Source organism: Canis lupus, chromosome 11 (genome assembly GCF_048164855.1).
Source record: "Canis lupus baileyi chromosome 11, mCanLup2.hap1, whole genome shotgun sequence".
In the NCBI taxonomy this organism is placed as follows: Eukaryota; Metazoa; Chordata; class Mammalia; order Carnivora; family Canidae; genus Canis; species Canis lupus.
In genome coordinates this window covers 4,463,495-4,482,982 of record NC_132848.1, presented here as the reverse complement: position 1 = coordinate 4,482,982, position 19,488 = coordinate 4,463,495, and the positions used below count along the sequence as shown (strand labels likewise).

Below are 19,488 nucleotides of genomic sequence, written 5' to 3'. Positions count from 1 at the left end.
ATTTTGTTTTGTTTTTTTTTTAAGATTTTATTTATTCATGAGAGACACAGAGAGCGAGAGAGAGAGGCAGAGACAGAGGGAGAAGCAAGCTCCATGCAGGGAGCCTGACTTGGGACTCCATCCCAGGTCTCCAGGATTAGGCCCTAGGCTGAAGGCAGCGCTAAACTGCTGAGCCACCCGGGCTGCCCATCCAATTACATTTTGATGTTTGTTCTGGTATGTGAATTTTAATTGTCAACTCCAAACTTGGTTACAATATTTAACCCACCACAATTTTAAATTTTTATCAGGTTTCTTTCCCCTTTTTTTTTAAATTTTTTTTTTTTATTTATTTATGATAGTCACACACAGAGAGAGAGTGAGGCAGAGGCAGAGACATAGGCAGAGGGAGAAGCAGGCTCCATGCACCGGGAGCCCGACGTGGGAATCGATCCCGGGTCTCCAGCATCGCGCCCTGGGCCAAAGGCAGGCGCCAAACCGCTGCGCCACCCAGGGATCCCCTCTTTCCCCTTTTTATAGACACATAAGAAAGAAAAGCTATTAATGATTTCTGCCTGGGAGGCTCCGAATTAAATACCATCAGAGTAGGGAAGATGACAGTTAAAAGGATAGTCGTATTCTAACTCAGTCTTGTCCACCTGCTTTCGGCTAAAAGTCTTCCTGCTGTACATCACAGTGACCCAGATCCTAAGACTGAAATTCCAGGCCTGATACCAAAGCCCTGAAATAAAAATAAACAGCAAAGAAAATTCAGAGATTGGAGTTCGATAAATATCATCCACTTTATGGGAATAAAGAACTTCATGTTCCCATTAAAGAGCTTGCTTTCTCTCATATCTTGGAGACTCCGTTTAACTTGCTTTGTTCTTATCACCAGACTCAAGACTTCTTGTCCAGTTGAAAGCTGTTCTTTCTTACCCCTGACTTTCAATCAGCCAACAAATCCGATTGCTTCTTCTTTTACCAACCCCCTCTGCCTAATTTTCTATAATTGTTATCTAAACTCAAGTTCTTTGTACTTTATGTCTGGATTATTGCAACGGTCCCCCTCCTATCCCCCTAACTTTCATTTCTGCCTTATCCAATTTGACAGGCACATCACCACCAAATCAATCTACATAAAATATCACTTTGATAACTTCATATCTTTGATCAAAAATAATCAGTGATACTTTAGAGCCTTCATATACAGTGAATGCTCAAATTTAGATTGAATATCTTAAATACATGAATAAGTAAATATATTCACAAGAAAGTTCTAGAAATATCTCCACTCATTTTTACCTTAATTTTGAGCACCTGCTATGTTTATAAATCCTCTGCTTTTTTAAATTGTTAATTAATCTATGTAAAAAATAAAAACAAATAAGAAAATACATTCTAAAAATGATATACTCCAAAGGAAGCCCCAACAAAGGAGGGACCAACAAATTTTCCCAAGCATTAAAAGAAAAATAACACCAATCTTCACTAATTTTTCTAGATCATAAGAAAAGAGAATACTTTCCAACTCCTACTTTGAATTTGGAAGGACTGTGACAAAAAAACCTGACAAGGATGTATAAGAAAGCAAGCCAGAGCGTAGTTTCACTCATCAACAAAAATGTAAAAATCCCAGACAAAATGTTAGCAAAATGAATATAGTAATAAAAATGATAATACATCATGATCAAGTTGGATTTGCTCCAAGCATAAGAGGTTATGTTGTACTTTAGGCAGTCAATCAATGTAATTCAACACATTAACAGACTGACTATAGGAGAAAAATTGTATGATTGTCTTCACATATGAAGAGAAAGCGTTTGACAAATTTAATATCTATTCATGATAAAAGCTCTTGGCAAATTAAGAGTCAAAAAGAATATCCATAATTTAATAAAGAGTAGCTACAAAAGGCATACGGTAAATATATTTAACAGTGACACATAGAAACTTGGCGTAAGAATGAAACAAAGTTGTCTGCTATCCCCACTTCTATTGAGCATTGAAAGGAGGCATTAGGCATTAGGACAGGGAAAAAGAAGGGTTAGGAACTGAAAAGGAAGAAATATAACTGCCATCTTACAGATAAAATGATTGTATACATAGAAAATTCAAAAGATCTTCAGATAAATTATTAGATTTAAAAAATGAATTTACTAAGGTCACTGGAAATTCAATTAATATATAAAAATCAATTTTATTTCTAAATACAAGCAACAAATAAACATACAATGCCATTTTAAAATATTACTTAAAGTAATATCAAATATTTATGAATAAAAGTTAGTAAATGTAATGCACAAGACCTTTATATAAATAACCATAAAATGCTGTTAGGAAAACTATAAAAGACAAAATAGAGGAATATATCATGTTCATGGATTTGAATATTTAATATTGTCATAATGTCAATTCTCTTCAAACTTATATACAGAATTCATACAATTCAAACCAAAATTTCAGCAGATATTTTTGTGGAAGTTGATTTTAGAATTTACTTGGAAAAGCCAAAGGCCAGAAATATTCAAAACAATCTTCCTTTTTAGAAGGTTATATTCCCCAATATCATGACTTATTATAAAGCTATAATAATTGGGCAGCCCGGGTGGTTCAGCAGTTTGGGGCCACCTTCGGTCCAGGGCATGATCCTGGAGACCTGGCATGGAATCCCGCATCAGGCTCCCAGCATGGAGCTTGCTTCTCCCTCTGCCTGTGTCTCTGCCCCTCTCTCTCTCTCTGTCTCCATGAATAAACAAATAAATAAATCTTAAAAAAATAAATTTTAAAAAAGCTATAATAATTAAGACAGTATAGGACAGTCTGTAGAAAGATAAATACATAAACCGAAAGAGAGAGTCTAGAGGTAGACCAGTATATAAATAGACATTTATAAGAAATGTAGCAATGCACATCAGTGGGGAAAGAATAGATTTTTTTTTTTAAAGAATAGATATTTAAGTAAACTGATGCTGGGTCAATTTTACACCCATGTGAGGAAAATGTGAATCTTGACCCCTCATCTGACACCTGTACCATTCCATATGAATTATAGATCTAAATGTAAAGGATAAAAGAATACATTTGGGAGAGGCAATAATATATAAAAATAATATTTTCATGACCATGATTTAGGCAGATTATATGGATCCCTCTGAAAACAAATACTCGCCATATAATATAAGACTAATAACTTGATCTTCATTAAAATTAAGAACTCTTGTTACATAAAAGATACTGTTTTGAGAGACAAAAAAAAAAGAAAACCCCAATAACATACCATTGCACACTAGAATGGCTAAAATTTAAAAGTCTTACAAGATTAAGTGTTAGCAAAGATACAATGCAGCTGAAATTCTCACACACTGCTAGTAGGAGTATAAAACAGAATAGATGCTTTCAAAACATTTTGGTAGTGCTTACTAGAGCTAGACATACATATGTACCCCGTGACCTAGAAATTCCATATATTTACATATACTATATAGAAACTGTCACTGGTGTACACAGGAAACAAGAAACAAGATAGTCACTTCATCATTGATGGTAATTCTGATTAACTCCTGAAGAGCAGGAACTTTGATTATAACTGCTATATCCCAATTACAGTAACCATCATACATTTCCATAATAATATTTAAACAGTAACCATAACATTTAAATGGCATGTAGAATTCAAAACAGAGATTAATTACTATATCATTAAATAACTGTTTCTTTTTCTTAAAGATTTATTTATTTGAGAGAGCAAGAAAGCAGGAGGAGGAGCAGGAAGAGAGGGAGAAAATCCCAAGTAGACTCTCCACTTGAGCGACGAGCCTGACTCTGGGCTCAGTCCCACGACCCACGAGATCATGACTTGAGCTGAAACCAAGAGTCGGACATTTAACTGACTGAGCCACCGAGGTGCCCCTATAACATTGTTTCTTTACTAAACTAAGATAATCAATAATAGTCACCTCTTATTGAGTCCATGTAATATGTCAAATATTATGCTCTATACGTACAGTATCTTCTTTAAGCTTTGCTACAGCTTTGGAATATAAGGATAATTATCTACGTTTATGGATAAGAAAGATGAAGTAAGAACGAAGAAACTTTCCCCCAAACCAACACAGCTTTGAACTCCAACATGGTAAATTGCCTCCTATTACTTGTATCTTTAAACTCATTGAAACACATATTAATTGAGATTATTAAGGGAGGATGGCTAAAATAAATCAGCTATATCTAATCCAAATTAAGCATCACACCAGAGTATATCGTGAGATTCAATACCAAAAGAATTTTTAGTCACTGTTTAAATTTAACAAATAATTAAGTAGGATAATTATTTATGGAAGTTTATTTCAGTCCTTACAAAACTGAAGACAAAATGCTGTATTTACCAGTGGAGTACTGAATATCTTTTGATTGAAAAAATGAGTATATATATATATATATATATATATATATATATATATATATATATTGGTATTCCTAGTTTACTAAATATTATAAAACCTATATGTTAAAAGACCACTGTTTGCAGGGCACTGTCCCAGAAAACCAGATGCTGCCCATGAGGCTGTCTTCACTTGGCTGATTTCCTGCACATGCAAGCAAAATGGAGTTACCTTCCTTGACTGTTCTGGGACTTCCTGTCCCCACCTAAGCCCCTTGGTGGGTCTGATAAATGAGAAGATCCGATCCTTAATTCACCTTGCAGGAACTTACATAAAACACAGTAAATTAGTATGAGGAAATGGGTATTGATTCCACTAAGGGAAATAACCTACCACACGTATAACGTCTAATGTTTTGGTTCTGCATGTTACATTTTACATGGGCCTGACTTACCCCTGCTGTACGAAGCTACAAGGATTTGAACAGGTTAAACAATTTATGCCATCAAAAATTTAAACGTTAAGTGAAACAGAGTGGACATCACTACTCTTCGGGAAGGAGAAGCGGAATCATTATCCTAATGCCCTGGAGCCCATAAGATGAAAGAAAAGCTGAAGCATCAATGATAATGACTTAGTTTCACTAGGAACAGAGATGGTCTCTTGTTGACAGCTAATCGAAAAAGAAGTGGTTTCAGACAAAATGTTGGTGAACATCCTCTGTATATTTAACTAAGATGGTTAGAATCAACGGGTGCATTGTTATGTTGTTAAATAATACTTTTGAAGTCAAGATAAAAATTAAGAAGGAAATACTTTACTGAAAGTCATTGTAAATTTTTAATTAGATCAGAAAAGCCCCAGTCCTGATGTTACTAGGAACTGTAACACGCTTTTGCTGGTGGTGAATGATGTGTATTAGAGTTAAGGGACCCTTACTGGGGCAGAGTTAATATTCAACTTGTGGACTTTGCATGGAGCTCCAGCCTGCGCGTCTCCCAAAGACATACTTAACAATACTAATTTCCTTTCCATGAAACTAAGCTTTAAAATTTATACTGCACATGAACAAATTAGTCCCCACATTACCTCTGAACACCAGGTCAGATTCCTAAATTTTTTTCAGAGCAGAAATCTCTATTTATGAGACATTTACAAGGCCACATAAATGACAAGTGATGGAACTTGGGATTAAAAATTTAAATTTCCAGGGCCGCATCTCATAGCCACATGATTTCAAATTCCTGTGGCTTAATTCCATGTGTCAAGATCAAATGATCTTGTGCTATGTTTCCATAATACGTTTTCTGTGTATTTATACATACCTTTCCTTATTCTAGAAAGGACTTAAAGTGACATGTTGAAATGCAACAACAAATGCATAAAATCTAAAACCAGAAGCTAAAGATGAGAAAGGGGAGTGGAAATGAGGAGAAAAAGTAAGATAAAGTCAGAATTAAATTAGGTTTTGCAGTGTAGGAACCTTATGCTTGTGAGAGGGGGTATACGGATTCTGGAGCTTTGCTTTCTTGTGGCCAATGCAGAGATCAGTGTCCATAACATAAAAGTAAATGTGATGTTTATAAGAAGCACAATTATTCTCATTCTAATATGAGAAAGAAATCACTCACCTGCACCCACATAAATAGACCATCTGTAATATAATGAGCCACCATCTCGACAATATCCTGCAGGTAAATACACACATTTCACAGTGTAGATTCTTGAAAGTTCCTCAATCTAAATAAAAGGAATACAATGGAGTTTTAGGGAATGACAAAGAGAAAATTTCTTTACTTTCTAAAAATACAAACTTCTGGTGTTGTCCTTCCTGATTACTCAGAGAATATTACTGGTCAAAAAAGACCAAAGTCATTGCTTGACTGAGACTGTCAGCTGGCCTGGCCCTAATGCAATCACCTCTTATTATCAGTCATGTTTTTCCTTCCCTGAGGTTGTCACAAACAAAGGAGTCAAATGATGCTCACCCCTGCCAAAATTGTTTTTCCTGTCAGTCAGAGATAGGGAGGCTTAAAACCATAAGTGTGGGCAGACATGTTTTGGTTGTTTTGTTTTCTGTTTTTTGTTTTTTCAAATTCCAGTCTATTAAAAGAGAATAATAGTAGGGGGAAAAAATAGCCCACGGCTGTTGGGGAACCATGTGACCGTGTTTCAGGATGATACTTCATTATTGAGGTCTAGATTGAAAGTAACATATTACAAGCTTGAATATTCTAATATTAATAGAAAATATCCACAAGTAAAAGCCACATGGAGATCAGAGTGTTAACTTTACTTGGGGGCTAAGCAGGTTCTCAACAGCTATCAATATACAGGCTTGTTGAGTAAACTGTGCTGACAAACAGGGCTTGAACCTGAGGACAAAGGTGGAGTAATTTAATTGGGGATGTAGGGCCCAAATTATAGGCTGGAAATGTTGACACAATGAGGAAAAATCTGGTTCACTGCCTGAAAACTGGAAGTGAAAGGTGACTTCCCTGAGCCTGAGCAGAAACAATCCAAAAGGTCAATGAAGAGGCAAGAGTGGTTGCCTTCAACCCATCAACCACCCCCCCTCCCATTGATGAGTATGGTCCAGGGATATACACTCTTACTAACCAGTTTTCCTATTCTCGCCTTCCCAGAGAAGACAAAGCCCAAATATAGATGGAGAGGCTGGAAGCATTTACTCTAACACTCTTCATTCACAGAGAAATGTCACAAGCTCCTTCATCCATTACAATGAGAGGGAAGGTGGATAAGAGTTCCCAACCAGGCAAGGCTTCATGGCTGTGTGACCAGTGCAATCACACAGGCAGACCTATGCTCTGAAGAACTCTGCATTTGGCTTAATGCTCTGCTATTGCTGCCTTGAAATTCTTAGCAATCTTTGTACAGAGACTCATATTTTCATTTTCTATTGAGCTCACAATTATGTAACTGGTACTGCAATAAAGAATTAAGACAATGATTACATTAGAGAGAGTGACAGTAAGCCAGGGGCAAAAATCATCTAGATATGAGGGAAACTGACACCAGGGTCGGTAAATGACAGCGAAGAAGGAATAGTGGTTAATGTAATCTGATGGCATGAACATCAAAGTGGAGTTAGGAAAGAGAAAGAGAAGAGTGCAAGGAAATGCCTTTCTCACATCCGGGTCCAATTCTTTAAGGACTGTAGGAGAAAAACAGCCAGTGCTTGAGAGGGACGCAAGAGAAGTGGTGCCTTCTGAGGACAGTAAATCTGACTGTGTGTGTGTGTGTGTGTGTGTGTGTGTGTGTGTGTGTACACACATTCACATCCAGTGAGATGAATCAAAAAGGAGGAATCCAGAAATTTTAAACCAGCAAATAATCACATAAGGTGAGACTAGTGTAAAATGTTGATTATATGACCTGCACAAGAATTACAACCCTGCGAAGAAGTAGGCCATGAGTCTCCCCAGTCTTCTGGGATGAGGCTTTTTGAATAGCCATGCTTGAAAAGTCTGGGAGAAACATAGGAGGCATGTGAAGCTTCCACTGAGGGAAAAGGATCTGATCCTTCTGATTTACGGGGAAAGTTTGCCTTCTGTTGCCTCTGCCAACTGTGCTTCTTGCTGGCTATTATAAAAGCAAATCAGAAATCCATAAAATATATGAAAGACTAAGAATGAGGTAGAAAAAATATTTTCATTGTAGCAAAAGTATTAGGAGATGCAATGGTAAAAGAGCTAAAGGAAGATAAGATAAAAAAAAAAGGTGAAAAATAAGTAGAATGCAAAAAATAAAAAATTACAAGTTTCAAATGTAAAATAGATAAAATTTCAAATAAAATATAAAAGATCAATAAAATTAAAGATTAACTCCTCCCCAAATTATTTTTTGTATTTGTTCATTGCTCAAAGCTAATAGATACTTAACTTCGTGCCAAAGCCGAGTGCAAGTTAGCATTCAGTGTTCTTCCCACCACAGGTAATAGGCAATGTTTTGTCTTCAGAGTGACTTTGATGCCACATAAATAAAAGCAAGCAAACATATTAAAAATGCAAAGAAAAGACATTACACAATGAGATAATAAGGCCAAGGATGGTTCAACATATAAAAAATCAATCAACGTGATATATCACACTAATAAGATGAAAGGAAAATAAACATTGATTATATCAATTAATGCAGAAAAAAATTGACAAAATCCAACACATTTTCATGATAAAAACACTTGGCAAACTAGGAATAGAAGGAAACTACCTCAAAATACTAAAAGACATTAAAAACTCACAGTGAACATCATACTCAACAATAAGAGACAGAAACTTTTTCTCTGAGATCAAGAATAAGGCAAAGATGCTTTCCTTTCACTACTTATATTCAACATAGAACTTGAATAGTTCTAACCAAAACAATGAGTCAAGTAGAAGAAATAAAGATACCCATTAGGATGGCCATTATAAAAAAAAAAAAAAAAAAAACAGAAAATAACAAGTATTGATAAGGATGTAGAGAGATTGGAACCCTTGTACACTATTGGTGGGAATATAAAATGTTATAACCACAGTGGGTAATAGTATTGAGAGGTGATTCCTCAAACAATTAAAAAATTAAAATCTTTTAAAAAAATTAAAAACTGTTTAAAAATTTAAATTTAAGCTGGGGTGTCTCAGTGGTTCAGTTGGTTTAGCATCCAACTCTTGATCTCAGCTCAGGTCTTGATCTCAGGGTCTTGATTTCAAGCCTCATATTGGGCTCCATGCTGGGCATGAATCCTACTTTTTAAAAAATGTTAAATTTAAAAAAATAAAATAAAAAATAAAAAATGTTAAATTTAAACAAATTTAATTATAAACAACATAATCTAGTAATTCCGCTTCTTGGTATACACCAAACAGAAATAAAAGCAGAGTTTTGTTTTGTTTTGTTTTGTTTTTAAAGATTTTATTTATTTATTCATGAGAGACAAAGAGAGACAGAGGCAGAGACACAGGCAGAGAGAGAAGCAGGCTCCATGCAGGGAACCGGACGTGGAACTCGATCCTGGGTTTCCAGGGTCACACTCTGAGCCAAAGGCAGATGCCCAACTGCCGAGCCACCCAGGCAGACCAAAAACAGATTTTTGAAGAAATGTTTGTACACCCATGTTCATAGCAGCATTATTCAAGATAGCTAAAATGTGGAAGTAACACAAGTATTCATCAATGGATGAATCGATAAACAGCAAGGCCTACATACACGCAATGGAATATTATTCAGCCTTGAAAAGAAATTCCAGCATATGCTACACTGTAGATGAATCTTAAGGACATTATGCTAAATGAAACAATCCAGTCACAAAAACACAAATACTGTATGATTACATGTATATGAGGTACTTAAAGTGGTCAAAATCAAAGGAACAGAAAGTTAGAATGGGTGGTCATCAGGGCTAGGGGGAAGGGAAGGAACAAAGAGTTCTTTGTTTAATGGGTAAAGAGTTTCAGGTTCGCAAGATGATAAGAGCTCTGGAGATGGATGGTGAAGGTTGCACAACAGTACAAATATGCTTAATAGCACTGAATCTACATTTAAAAGTAGTTAAGATGGTAAGGCTTATGGGTTTTTTTTGGTTTTTTTTGTTTTTTAATTTTTTTTTATTTATTTATGATTGTCACACAGAGAGAGGAGAGAGGCTGATACACAGGCGGAGGGAGAAGCAGGCTCCATGCACCGGGAGCCCGACGTGGGATTCAATCCCGGGTCTCCAGGATCGCGCCCTGGGCCAAAGGCAGGCGCCAAACCGCTGCGCCACCCAGGGATCCCGGTAAGGCTTATGTTATATGCACTTTCCACAATAACAATTTGGAAAAAATGCACTTGAATTTGAATTTCAGAGGGATAGCCAAATGGTTTTGTAGTGTATGTCCCAAATATTGCATGTGATGTACTTATATTCCAAAATTTTTTGTTATTTGGAGTTTAACTGGATGTCCTGTATTTTATCTGACAATCCTTAAAAAAATAAGAAGGTAGAAAGAAAAAGAAAGAACGAAGGAAAGAAAGAGAGAGAAAGGGAGATAAGAAAGAAAGAAAGAAAGAAAGAAAGAAAGAAAGAAAGAAAAAAGAAAGAAAGAAAGAGAAAGAAAGAAAGAAAGAAAGAAAGAAAGAAAGAAAGAAAGAAAGAAAGAAAAAAGAAGAAAGAAAGAAAGAAAGAAAGAAAGAAAGAAGAAAGAAAGAAAGAAAGAAAGAAAGAAAGAAAGAAAGAAAGAAAGAAAGAAAGAAAGAAAGAAAGAAAAAGGGAAGAGAGGGGAGGGAGGGAGGGAGAGAAACAGACAGACAGACAGAGACAGAGAGAGGGAATAAGGCAATCCCAAGAAATTTCCTAAGGATGCGTTTGCTATTGCTTCTGATGCCCCAGGTCAGCTCTGTCTGGCTCAGCGATGTGAACACATACTGACCATCTAATCAAGGGGTAAGATTTTACTTTTACTTTAAAAAATATGATCTTTCCCGATATAAATATAAATAAGACCAGGATGGTTGATTTTGGATATTTGGCTATTTCCAAGAACAATCAGACGTACCTGTATCTTGATTTTAATTCAGGATATTCTAAATGAAGAAAGCTTTTTTTTTCTTTTCTTTTTTTTTTTTTACCAGAGAAATTTTGTCTTGAGAAGATGGAGACATCTTGTGTCCAAGCTCTTTATTCCTCCTTTGCCCTTTTGTAGCCTCTGCAAACGCTTGTGCGATTTTATTTATATTAATGGACTTGGATGTGAAGGTTATGAGGATCCTTTAATAACGTGGAAATAAGCTGTTACATTCCGTACTGATACTACCTCCCAAATTTCTTCTCTCCTTCAATGAAACTTTCAGCTCTTTCATATACTAATATTTGCAGATAACTGCTTTATATTTCAATGTATTGAGTCATTTTCCCATGCCTCTCATTCTATTATGTTGATTTTAGTCTCAGCATTTTCTTTCCACAGAGATCGAGTTTATTGTTCATAATTTCTGCCAAGGTCATTTACTCTTAAAAGTTCAAACAGGCACTCCTACAAGACAGAAGACTTTCATCTTGACTCCTGAACTAATACACCAAATATTTTTTCCCATTACATCTACAGCATGCACATGCTGCCTTTTTAAAACATTTTTGTTTTGCACTTTATCTTGCTGCTGGAGAAATTTCTGCATGTTTCCTAAGTCTTCTGTTAAATTCCTCTTGATCATTTCCTTTTCCTCTCCTCTCAACATGATGCATGCAACTCATCTCGACTCTTAGCCTTCGCATTAACAGTATCCAGTCATTTATTTTCATTTTACGACTAAATGTCCAGTAATAGCAGACATATTTTATAAGAGCTGGTTTTTCAAATCTCAGGTGAGCCCCTGAAGATGCAAGTGTGTTTTTAATTCTTCAAGGCTTGAGATCTCCCTGTTTACAGTGAGAGCAAACAGGTTTTGAATGGTGGTGGCTTTTTGGATTTGCCCAAATCAAAAATAGTAGAAATGACTTTCAAAACGAAAACAAGGAGGTTCTCCACTGTCCTAACTCTTTGTGCTTTCGTCCTTAACAATATTTTAGGCTACAAATGGCATCAAACATGTCTTTGAACACTCCCACTCCAATCTCAAATCAACTATGTTTAGTATCACTTCATTAGATTTTACAGTCAATACCACCATTACAGACTTGATTAAATGAACTCCACTGGGTTCTATAACATTAATTATAGCTGCACAACTCCTGCAGCCATCAGAGAACATTCATTATGTATGACTCCATCCACAGAAGAAGAAATCGCTGACTATTTGGGTGATGCCTTTTCAGAGATCTATAGAGTCTTTTTGATCTCTACAAATATAAACTATTTGAGGAATCTGTCTGATAATAGAAAACTCCGAGGGATCATTTTACCCCTCAGATACGACAGCAGCAAAAGATAATGTGTTCTGGTGCTAGTGAATCCAATTTAGGTTTTGCATCCTTCTTTAGCTGTGCATGATCCAAAAATAAATAGTTTCCCCAGAATTAACCATTTTTCAATGTTTATTAAGTAGCAGTTATGTTTCTTACTCCGCACTGGGATATGCAAAGATGGAGAAAACATGCAAAGATAATGTCTCAATCTCAAAACGTTATGTAGGCTATAATATCAACTGTATGCAAAAAAAAATGAAAAATAGGAAGTTTACAATGTTTTTGGTGAAGCAAAAACATGTGGATTCAGAAATAAAAGAGTGCTTGAACTCTCATGTTACTCTTTGTCTCCTGTCACTTTCCACATAGGAAGAGTTCGTGTTTATACCCAATTCTGGGGTGGGTCGATTCAAGGAACAAGTAGCCTGGACATCCAAGACTACTTGGATTCCATAATAGTGACCTCTCTAAGATTGACTAATTCCTCCCTGATTGGGGTTTTCCTGCTTCTAGAAATGTTCTTAAATACAGGAAAGGCTAGAAGCAAAGAAATTTGTTGAAAGGAGACAAAATATTATGGATTTTAAAAATATGTAATTGGGAAACAACTAATTTAAAAACACATTTGTGTCTATACAGGTATTTATACCTGAAACATGCAGGCATGCTTCTTGGTTGATTCTCTGAGTTTCTAAACGCAATGCCAAATTCTGACTCTAAGTAGGAGATCATTTTATTTCCATGAGAACAATAAATTTTTCTCTTCAAGGAGAAGCTACTTGCCTCCAACTCATGAATTTGAAAGTTCTGCAGCTTCTAAAGCCAGGAAGACACTATCTCTTCATTTTTCACGTCAAAAATCTTCTGGCCATACCACTCCGGAACTGCAGGATTTGGCTTGAGACCAGCAGAGAAAAACATTAATCCTTTCCTGCACATCATACATGGATCCCACTAACTTTCTGGAATTGGCTTCTGGTGCCAGTAGCCCCATAAGCCATAGCATTTAAGGAGGAATTCAAAGAATTCAAGGAAGAATTCATGCAGAAGGTGAAAAAGACTCTTTGCTCTTTTCAAGAATGCTAGTGACAGAGATTCTTTGCTTAACCAAACTTTAGTCCAGCTCCTGAACCTTCTCCTAGGCACATCTGTATACTTCTTTGTAGAATCTAGTTTTAGCAAGAACGCTGCTTAGTCAGTTTAAAGAACCATTTCCCCATTTACCCTCCTATCTAATTAGGTTCCTCATCCTCCATCACCCCCCAGGTAACTTCTGGTCACTTTGGCCTTTCTTTAGCATAAATGCTGTTATGTTGGTTTAGCCAGGATCTCCTTCTATCCTTGATGTTTCCTCTTGATACTTTCACCTCTGACTCTCACCCAGCTCCTTGGTTAAAAACTCCCACTTGCACAAGCTAGGTTTAGAGTTGAGCCCAACCCTTCTCCCCCACTGCAAAATTCCATTGCAGTGGTCCCTAGCCTATTGACATAATCTTTTTTTAAAGATTGTATTTATTTACCTGAAAGAGAGAGTGTGCAAGAGAGAAAAAGAGAGCATGAGGAGGGAGGAGAGGTAGAGGGAGAAGCAGACTCCCCACTGAGTAGGGAGCCAACGCAGAACTTGATCCCAGGACGCTAGGATCATGATCTGAGCCGAAAGCACTTAACCAACTGAGCCATCCAGTGGCTAGATCTTGAATAATGCCCACCTTATGATCTTAACAAGTGTTATAAAAATTGTTTTCTTTGACACTGGCCAAACGGCAAATGTAATTTCCTCTACTCATCCCAGGCTCTGCTGAACAAAACACAGAAAATTTCAGACATGTTCTATTGCTGCCCCCTCATTTAAACATATAATATCCCCCAACCCAAGAGATTTCTTGCACATTAAACACAGTGTTATTTTACACCAATGTATTAGAATAATCAGATTCTTCAAAGAGGAACATCTGCTTATTCTGCATTTTTCCCAACTGCAGGGAGAATTATCTTTTTGTGAAGAGCTCTTTAGAAGTGCCCTTTTAAAAATGAGCTTGTGATGTGTCATCATCAATACCTCATCTCCTGTGTCAGACATCATCAAGTGCACTTGCCGGTGGAGACTTTTCCAAAGCTGGTACTTCAAAGAGAATTCCCTGTGAGATTCACTGTGAGCCGCAGCGACCACAGTCATCCCTCCAATCAAGAGGCCTAGAGTGTTTACAACACAGGCAGTCTTATCTGCTGCAGGTAACACAAGGCATCCAGAACCCACTGGCAATCAGACCCCTTCTGTGGACTTTCATAGAAGATCTGTTTGTTCAACAATATGCTTCCTTTTGGTAACATCTGATGATACGTAAATCTAGTCAAGAAAAATGGTGACAAGATCATAATGAGCAAGAAAATCTTTGCTCAAGATTTCTTTGCTCAAGATTGCCAAGTTTTCCAGATTTGCAAAATGAAAGTTTATTAGGGAAAGCCCATTATGCATAAAGAATTCCATGTCAAACCTAAGCTACAAGGCAGAGTCTGCTGATTGGTACTTTTATCAGATCTTCAGTGCATCTTAAGTTCAAGCAAAAATAGGAAACACTGTTTTAGATCATCAGCGGGGAGTCCGACATGAATGAAACAATGAATATTAAATAAAATCCAAGCCCCCTTAGCCTAGCACTCAAGGCCCACTAGCCTGCTATTTAATTCATTTCAAGGGAAATGGTAATTGTTATATAATGGAATAAGCACTGAAACCAGAGCCATATCTCACATATCCTGTCTCTAAATGTATCCAACTTTATTACCTAAATTCGTTTGAGTTTCCATTTGGTTGTCTGTAATAGAATTATGAAGATTGAATATATAATATAAAGCAATATTTATTAAATACCATGTGTCAAATTCTATGCCAGGTATTTTCTTCTAATCTTGTACGTCAAATATATCTCTGTCATTCGAGAATTGTTGATGGGATAAATGAACTATGATAGATGATAAGCAATAGCTGTTTAGTATTTTAAAAATCATTAAAAAAAACACTAAGTCATTATAGGACACTGTAAAGTTTATAAAATACTTCTATTAAATACACATTTTGAAGTATTTATAGAAGAGAAGAAAGTTTGATGGAGGAGATGATTGTGGAGTCTACTGGCATAGGGCTGTGTCTCCATTTCAATGTCCATTCAAAACAATAAAATACTCAATGATAAATTGCTGGTCAGAGCTAGACTAGGTCCTGAGTACAGAAATAACAAATTCTCACAGGGAGTCAGAGAAACCAGACCTGGAAGCCACTGTGTGTGGTGGTGGTAGTGGGGGGGGGGGTCCCATTGTGGAGTATGTTCCCCATGAGGTGTTTTACTTAATTCCAGATGCAACATACTCACAGTGACTTTAACAGACTAGAAGACGATGAGAGGGCATTTCATTTATCAAATATCACTGTGTTTCTGCCAAATACTACTACTGTACTAGCTCTTTGAAGATACAAAGCATTTTTCTTCAAAATGCTCAGGGTTCAAATACCTGGAGAAACTCAATGTGTGTCAGGGAGGAAGACAGTTAAGCAGGTGATTAAAATAGAGTTCTATCCTCTACACTCTCCTCTCAAAAAAGGAATCTGCCCTTCCCCCAAGATGAAGAACTCTTGCACAGAGTTGGCCAGATTCTATGACATCTGGGGACCATATTTTCCAGGAATACAGCTTTCAAATATGGTATATTTGGTATATTTTCCTCTTGCACCCAAGCCTACAAAAAGGTAAATTAATAAATGGACAAGAGGCATGTCCAGCTATTGTTTCTTTCTCTGGACACTTTGTCTTCTTCCCCTGTGACTGCCAGGATGGAAACATTAGCCAGGCCACATCTTAAGACAGCTCAACAGTACTCTTTGTAGACAAATGTACTGTCCTTTGTGTTTTGTCCTCTGACACTAGTGAGTGGGTATTAAGCAGGCACTTCCTTATCGTCTAATGTTAACAACCATTAGGTTTTAGGTGGTGAAGAATCTGATGAACCTCATGATCTGCTCTAATCTGAAGTTCTTTAAGCACAATTTGCTTAGAAAAAAAGACTTTGGTATTTAGTCAATCAAATCTATTAAAGTTGTGTGTTGCAGCTTAAAGTCAAAGTATCTAAGAGATCTACACAAGGAAGGAAATGAACACTAAGAAGGGGTACCCAGTTCTAGTGGAGAGTCAAGGAAGAAGCAACAAGGGATAAGACTTCTAGGAGAAGAGAAGTCAATCAGGCAAAGACAACAAGTGTAGATATTTTCTGCACAGTGAGTAAGCACCATGTACCTAGCTAGCTTCAAGGGTTTGAGAGACTACAGAAAACTCAAGTTTTACCTGGATGTGGAATCTGAAAGAAATATTTGGAAGAAACAAGGAAGTCTGTCTTTCTAAGAGAAAGCCTGGGTAGAGGCATTCTTCTACTGTAAGGGTATCCTGTGGGTGATATATAGTGTTTACTATCATTTTTCTAGAGGATGGAATTAGTAGCAACAAGGAAATGACCAGACAATGGACTCTGCTCAGGATAATCCTTCTACAGGAGCTGAGTAGCAATGAGGGACTGCTTGCCCCTAGATTTGTTCAGAAAGAACCAGAGAGACATGTGTCAGTATGTTAAAGAGGACATTTCTGTGTGGGATAGGAGTTCAACCTACATGAACTGTCTTTCCAACCCCTGATTCTATCACCGGCCAATTAATTCTTTGTTCTGTGCAGAAATGAAAAGACCTCATTCCCTCTTTCCTCCCCTCCCCCCACTCCCAGCCCAAAGGACCGGAAGAGGAGTATTGCATTCAAATACTGCAAGCTTTTACTTAGCTAGTTAGGACATGGATAAAGAGGAATTATTATATATTCCAAATAACAAAGTACTCGAGCTAAAACTCTTCTAAAAAATTATTCTGATTTTTTCAAAATTCAGAAGTTCCTTCCAAACCTTACGGGACCTCTCTTCACTTTTCTTATATATAGCACAGCACTTACAGCACTGTATTATAATTTATCTGTTTATATTGCTTTCTCAAATAAACTAGGAGTTCCTTTAAAAGCAAGGACCTCTGTTTATCTCTATGCCTATTACATTGCTGGGCACACAGCAAGTTCACGGTGAATTAATGAATCAATCTCTTGATTATCACAAATTTCTCAAGTTGCAGCATTCTTAGTGCATTTGCTACAAAAGATAACAGAGTTCAATGTAATGGTATTGACACAAGTGTTCATTCTCTGTATCTCTATAACCTGGTTTTCATTTTTCTTTCCATTATGATTCAAAGGATAAGGCTCCCCTACACTGACATCTCAAGTTTCTGCTCCAAATCTTGCCTCACTCTTGTTTTTCAATATTATTGTTAGCAGTTTTTACAATAATGACTCTTTTTTTTTTTTTAAAGGTTTTCCTTGTTATCTGTCAGGTAGAATGAAATTATTAGCCCAGTTAAGTGTGGGTCTATGTAAGTGACTGTGTGCTAGGCATGCATAAAATTCTCACCAACCTTTCCCTGGAACTCAGAGGTTCTCTGAGGGATGATCAGCTCGGTTCATTTAGTGATGCTATCTGATATTTGATTGACTAGGTCATTTACACCTTCTTATCTGGTTTTGTTTGTTTGCATATTCTGAAAGCTTAGCCAGGATCAAACTCTCCCCGTCAAGTCCTTTTAATAATTTAGAATGTTCAATTTACTTCCAGCTTACTCTTTGTGTGGGAGCTTTGTTTTGTCCCCCTAATGACATAAGGTACTTTTCACGGGCGCTGAGTGGATCACATGCTTCCTTCACATCTCTGCAGTCCCATATCTTACTAGAATTCTCATTATCCATAACCCAAAGTGAATTTCCTAAATACATTTGCCTCTGCATTCTGGTGGATAGGTGCTAGGATTTGCCATATTACATTTGAGGTTTGGCTCTGGTTTCTTGGGGAGCATTTGTTAGCCCCTTATAGGTTTAAATATCGTTAATAATATTAGGTTATCTCTGTATGCTGAGCACTGTGCCTGCCAAGTGAGGGAATGATAAATGACAGCAACTATAAATTATTATGCCCAAAAAGCACAAAATTAGACCCACAGAATTAAATTCACATGGGATTTTGTTTTTTTATTGGTGTTCAATTTACCAACATACACAATAACCCCCAGTGCCCGTCACCCATTCACTCCCACCACCCGCCCTCCTCCCCTTCTACCACCCCTAGTTCATTTCCCAGAGTTCACATGGGATTTTAAAAATTAGAGGCAAGCAAAACAGAGTTGGTATATTAAATCGCCCTCTCTGTCAATTAGACATAGCCTCCTGAATTGACAACGTTTACAGACGGAAGCAAATAAACCAGATGAGGGGAGGGCAGAGCAAGGAACTCCATACGAAGACACTATTACAGGCTCGACCACCTGTCCAGGTGAAGCAAACTGACCATGAAGTAAGGAAACAATAAAATCCCTAAGTTATCACCGCTAGAGAAAAGGCTAGTGATTGCCTAGAAAGAAGCACATTATGACAGAGGTAACTTTTTACAACAGTCAGGAAAGGTCATCACAAGGTCAGCATCCATGAACAGCATGTCATAGGGAATACAGTCAATATGGGGTAATAACGTCCTAAGGCAACAGATGATGACTATACCTTCCATGGTAGGCACAGCATAATATACGGAATTGTTTAATCACTATGTTGTTGAAACTAATATAACATTATATGCCAAGTACATTTCAATTAGGGAAAAAAAAAAAAAAAGACTGCATCCACTCCAGGAAACTCCCTCCCCCCACCTTTTTTTACTGTATGTTGAGTGATCCATGCCAAGCAATGAACTAAGCAATCATCATATATTATCTCATTTAATCCACACAAAATCCCTTTTGAGGAAGATATTTATGCCCCAATTTTGCTGATGAGGGAACTGAGGAGCTGAGAGGTAAAGTAACTCACTCAAGTGGCAGAGCTAGTGTAGAAATCCAGATCACTCTCTACAAAATCCATGCTCTTCACTACCACACCAGGTTTCTAGACCAGTGAAGTGAAGTGGTCAGCATTTTGTAGACCATATTTAAGAAAACTATCTCCTTAGAGCCCAATTTGTGAGTATTTTGGTTGAACTTTAAAACTTTTTTCTTAAGATTCATTTATTTATTTGAGAGAGAGAGAGAGTGAGCACAAGCGGGAGGGGCAGAGAGAAAGGGAGAGAGAGTCCTCAAGCAGACTCCCCATGGAGCGCAGAGCCAGATGCAGAGCTTCA

At 37.0% G+C, this 19,488-nt stretch overlaps 1 long non-coding RNA gene across 1 annotated transcript in view; it reads right to left on the bottom strand.

Annotated features, from left to right (window-relative positions):
• LOC140642437 (uncharacterized) overlaps positions 1–19,488 on the bottom strand; it is a 59,168-nt gene that overhangs the window by 13,865 nt on the left and 25,815 nt on the right. Inside the window, exon 2 of the long non-coding RNA XR_012038860.1 lies at positions 5,996–6,104. This is a non-coding gene — a long non-coding RNA (uncharacterized lncRNA). The remainder of the gene's footprint in view (positions 1–5,995; positions 6,105–19,488) is intronic.